Below are 5,665 nucleotides of genomic sequence, written 5' to 3'. Positions count from 1 at the left end.
AAGGTCCGGGCTAGAATTGATTTTCAGGTAACCCATGCTTGTCATAAGAGACGACTAAAGGCATCGGGTGGTCAGGCTCGTTGACTTGGTTGACACATGTCATCGTATTCCAATTGCATAGATCGATGCTCATGATGTCAATCATTGAATTGTCTGGTCCAGACTCAATTATTTACAGACCGCCGCCACATAGACTGATTATTGCAGAGTGTGGCGTTAAGCAACAAACGGTGATGTGGCGTTGGCAATGCGCATAGTTTCACACCACAGGCATGCGTGTACTTGCAGTCCAAAATCGACTGATTCGAAATCCGGTTAAAACGGCGAATCAGATTGCTGGTGACATATCCTTTAGTCCCTATCATTTATTACCAAAGGACAGCAATGTTGTACACAACGTAAAGCCAGGGTAGTTGTCGCTGGTTGCGTGTGATGTTTTCAGAACGGCCCCAGTTATTACTGAGGAGTACCCCACTCCTTTTTGAGCAAGGAATGGTCACCGAACAGCTTCATCGAAGCACCCATTAAAGGCGTTTGGATTGATGTTTAGTCTTTCAGGACGTGCTGGCAGTGCACGAATCGTTACTTTTCACCTTCAGCAATATGGCATGGCCAGAAATATGCCTCAGACCTTTTCTCCATTGAGCATGGTGCGTGCGTTAGCATCGGGGGTCGCCGACCACGTGGGCTAAATGTTCCAGGCGTTCCAAGAGGAGTTGGCCAAACGCCCTCAAATCCCCATGACAATGACAATACTTTATTACCAAAAGGAGGGAATTTTTTACATTTGAAAGTGCACAATAGAATAAAATAAGATACATGGCACATATAGCACCATAAGACATAGGACAAACATGCCACATACATGTACATACAGTTCGCAGAAGTAAAACAAAATCTAACAATCATTTAGGAGTCTGGCTCCAATACGGATATCAGGATCCAATGGTCGTTGATTCCCGTTTCCAAATCTTGCCGAATCTTGGACTGCCTACGCCGTATTGGTGCTTATTGGTTGTTATTGGTTTGTTTTTTGTTTTGTTTCTTATCTCCGATGTGGTGAGTCATTTTCGGCTACCCAAAAAACAGTTCATAGGTAGAGTTCATTATATGAAGAAGTATCCATCGCCGTGACCATAGATTCGCGTATATTTTCATGAGATGTTAGTTCCCATGACAACAGCTGTGGGAACACTTACAGCTGCATCGGTGAATTAATGAATTTAGAGCATACTCGGCAGCAGGAGAAGAATGTGTTACGGGCATATCGTTTACAATGGCGACAGTGCGTTAAACAATCACGTCTGACAACTCAACAATTTGGTTGAAAGTACCAGGTTTACTGGAATTTGCATGACTGTAATCATTATAGAATCATTTACAGAGACTTGGTTACGAAGTTTTGATTATATATTTTATTATAATTTCAGGAACAATTTGAATTCTGCTACGAGTCTGGAAGGTCCTACATGGGCAGTTTCCAGCAATACTCAAACTTTGCTTGAGATGAATGTTTCATTCGGTTAGTTCGCCAGATTTTCTTTTGTAGTTTTCTTTTTTTCCACTATGTACCATTGTTCACATAAACGACTATAAATGCAATGTCAGTAGCAATAAAAATGAAATTCACATGCTTAATATTTTCAGATGGATCTCGTCAATATTTTGTAACATTCCTAAAAAATAAAACAAACCGTAGTTATGATAAGGTGTGCTTCGTTCTTTACTGGGATACACAGACAGACAGATAAATATATCATTGCAGAAAGGATGACACTCAACTCTCTGTTTGTCTTTAGAAAAAAACTACGGAATATCGGTCGGTAAGGGACATTTGTTTACCCCAGGTGGGAACTCTAAGTGTTTAAGTGTCATCGGAATTATATGTTGTAGAAGTGTTGTGTGTGTGAGAGAGAGCGAGAGAGAGAAAGAGAGAGAGAGTGTGTGTGTGTGTCTGCATGAGTGTATGTATGTCTGTATGAGTGTATGTATGAGGGGGGGAGTGTGTGTGTTTGTGTGTGTCTATCTTATTTTCGTTTATCTAGAGTGTTGTCCGCAGCGTATTTTGCCCTTTTGCCGTTTAGTCACATTTACATGGCAAAAATGTACATTATCATCATATGGACCAGACAATTCAGTGATCAACATCATGAACATCCATCTACGCAACTGGGATGCGATGACATGTGTCAACCAAGTCAGTGACCACCCGATCCCGTTAGTCACGTCTTACGACAAGCATGGGTTGCTGAAGATCAATTCCAACCCGTACCTTCACGGGTACAAACACAATCAGTATATCCAGTATATCTAGCCAACCATTCGTCCATACATCTAATAATCCCAGCTCTTTACTTTGAAATTGTTTGTTGTAGACAAAGCTCTTTTCATTCAAGTTGCAATGCTGAAGAAGATCAAAGTTAAAATTGGAATGTCACAGATATAGATATACAAAATCTTAAACAAAATGAAGTATAGCAGATAATACAACATAAAAACAGGCTATACATTACCCAAATCTGAAGGTGTATCGCCATAATAAGGATCATAAGGACCATGGGTCCTAGCTTGATTTATACCATCCTTTTAGCTGTTAGCAATTTAGACCATTTCTAGCCATAATTTAACAGGACACGTATTTTACTATTAAATTTTTTAGATTATGTTTAAGATTAGATATACTTTGATTGTTGGGAATTTATCCAATCATTGTTGTTGATAATATGCATATGTGCAATTGGCATCACTGCAAATGTGTGGAATAACTACAGTTAACGCCTTTTTCAGACACCAAGTTCGTGGAACATGAAGAGCAAGATATATCCTCTTCAAAACTATTCTTCTGGGTCTGGATCACAATAATCGTGGTTCTGACTTTCGGTTTTCTGGCTTGCCTGAACAGGTGAGATTACGGAATGAAAAACGATATTCATTATGTAGAGTAGAAGATATATACTGCCAGTATGTACAGATACTGCATATAGATGTATGCACAACCCAGAACACCAGTAATTGATTCAGTCACTTTCCTTCAATTGACGTTTATCTAACCGAGGTGGTTGGGGATTATTAATATCTAATGATACCTGCGCTTCAGAACCACTCCGAATTCTCCAGGTACTTGAACACGTGTGTGAGTGAGTTATCTTAGACACCCCAAAGTGTCAGCATCAAGCGGTAGGAAAGGAGACGTTTACCACTAGAGTCCAACCAACAGTGGTCTGAAACGTTTACCACTTTAGCAAAACCCACAAAACTACGATCATGGAATATAATCACGGCAAACCAGGATTCGAACCCAGATTCTTATATTTCTGGGATGCCAAAGGCATGCAGCTGTGCACATCGAACTGCGGTACCTAACACGACTAGACCTCCCGTGCCCCTTACAAGTAGATAGCCATAAACTGTGACTGCATCTGTTTATCCTTTCAGAAAATCACTTCTGTCATAGTGTGCAAGGTCAAGAAAGACAGAAGGTACCTCTAATACCAAATTCCCGAGCGCCGAACAGAAGCGCGGAAACGTCCGAATAGCAGTTGTGAAACCATTAGCAGAGCATAAACTGTTATCAGAGACCAGAGAAATCTTCAGAGGCAATCCTGTTGTATTACTGACTGTGGACAGTTTGATTGTTTTCCAATTGGTTTAGAATTATCCTTAAATTCGTGGACACTCAATAAAGCTCATTGCTTTTTTCTCAAGCACATGCACTGGAGCTGCTTCAGACGCCGAAGGATGCCATGGCGAGCAAAGCTTCCATGTAGTTGTGCCTTAACACTTCACAAATGACAATTCATGTACACTGTCTAAAAAGAAATAATAACCAAGGGGCGATATTACCATGTCACATAATCTGCATGTGCATGAACATTTTCAGAGATAATATTTCCATGTACTTCTGAACTCATTAGAACAGTACTTTTAGTGTTTCTGAAAGCAATTAGGCTGAATTGGTCATACATTCCAACTGAGGCGGAATCACTCAACTTTTACCTTAGCTGTAATCAATCATTTGCCTGTATAAAAATGAAAATGTGACTTCTGTCAGGAAAATGTTTTATGGATAAGTGTCTCTTTCTTTGGGCCGGCGCATTTGAGACTTCATGGACCTATTACCCAGCGACGAGGATGTTTCTCTTCTGGAGTGCATACTGTATTTATGTTGGGGTGGAGATTTTCTGTAGGGTGAGACAAACACAGACATGCTTATAATAGGTTGGCTGGTTGTTAAGTCTTGATCTTCCACAACTGAAGGATATGTGATGTGTGTATACAAAACCGAGTATAACATCTCTTTTCAGGCAAAAGATGTTGAATTCAATGTAAGAAAAATACAGTCACTTTAACTAGTGACCTTTACATTTCTTTGATTGAGTTTTGTATTAAGCTATGACATCACCTCTTGTAATCCCTGAAGTTCAAATAAAAGGTATATCTGTCGAACATGTTGGCTAATAAGTCTTCATTGACGTTACTTCACACCTCCAAGAGTCCTATGACGTACACTTTGAACAAAATACAGTGAATTCACTTATATTCAGCTTAGATTGGAGACCAAGTACATTCCATGATAGAAGGGAGGTAACTCTATCATTCTGAGCCGGCCACTTCCTCAGCTAGTCCTTAAGTCGTTGAGATCAGCCTTATCATCTTTCATTTTCCAAGTTATAACCTCACCATCTTTGAAGATTAGTTAATCAAATCTGAGACGCCCTCTACGGCCTTTCTCCCTAACCGCTGTTAGATCTCTGCAAGTTGATTAGACGCATCACAAGAACTTATATGATTGATAAATGTGCTCCTGTCGACCAGTATGGAATGTTTGTTTTCCCCGAGACGTGCATGTTATAACCCGCGTTGACGGGGTACACAAGAACGTTTAAAAAGCAAAGAGTGAGTTAGTGGGATTGGGTGAGTGAGTAAATGAGTGAGTTTAGTTTTACGCTGCACTCAGCAATATTCCGGCTATATGGCGGTGGCCTGTAAATAATCGAGTCTGGACCAGACATGAACATCGATCTACACAATTGGGATACGATGTCATGTGTCAACCAAGTCGGCGATCCTGACCACCCGATCCCGTTAGTCGCTTTTTACGACAAGCATGGGTTACTGAAGACCAACTCTAACCCAGATCTTTACGAGTCCGAAAAGGCAAAGGGAGCAATCTTAGGTGTTAAAGATCTTTGAATCTTGGTCATGCTTTAAGTAGGTTAACCGGCAATGGTGTCTGAATGTTTAAATGTTTAATCCTCGGTGATCCATTTTAATGTTTAGACTTACACCTTATCGGGAAAGTACCAGTGCTAAACATCGAGGCGTTTGGTTTAGAAGATCGCTGATGTTGAGCGTTGACAAGTCCTGTAGCATCGACAGTAATGCTAATATCAAAAGAATCATGTGCATAATCATAAGAAATCTTTATTGTACCAACACTGTCAACATGTGTTTATGATTCATAATTTAATAATACAGATCGTTTCTGAATATATATTTCTGGTGAACAATTGACTTGCCTTTGCATGTGTTTGGTAACAAACACCGGCGGTGCAGGATACGCGCACTTTATCGTGACCACCTCAAATATCAAATTTATTTCACACAATTACATTCATAAACACATTTTTATGACATATGTTACAGTCAATGTCCGTAATACAGC

General features: G+C 40.0%; 1 long non-coding RNA gene across 1 annotated transcript; it reads left to right on the top strand.

Annotated features, from left to right (window-relative positions):
* The first annotated feature begins 1,737 nt into the window (after positions 1–1,737).
* Positions 1,738–4,928, top strand: LOC124255112. The gene is made up of 3 exons (XR_006892620.1): positions 1,738–1,823; positions 2,788–2,902; positions 3,436–4,928. It is a non-coding gene; the product is annotated as an uncharacterized LOC124255112 (long non-coding RNA).
* Positions 4,929–5,665: the final 737 nt, after the last annotated feature.

Source organism: Haliotis rubra, unplaced genomic scaffold (assembly GCF_003918875.1).
Source record: "Haliotis rubra isolate DU_JTF1 unplaced genomic scaffold, ASM391887v1 Scf592, whole genome shotgun sequence".
NCBI classification, from domain to species: Eukaryota; Metazoa; Mollusca; class Gastropoda; order Lepetellida; family Haliotidae; genus Haliotis; species Haliotis rubra.
The sequence above is the reverse complement of the archived record's forward strand: the minus strand, read 5'-3'. Positions and strand labels throughout refer to the sequence as shown.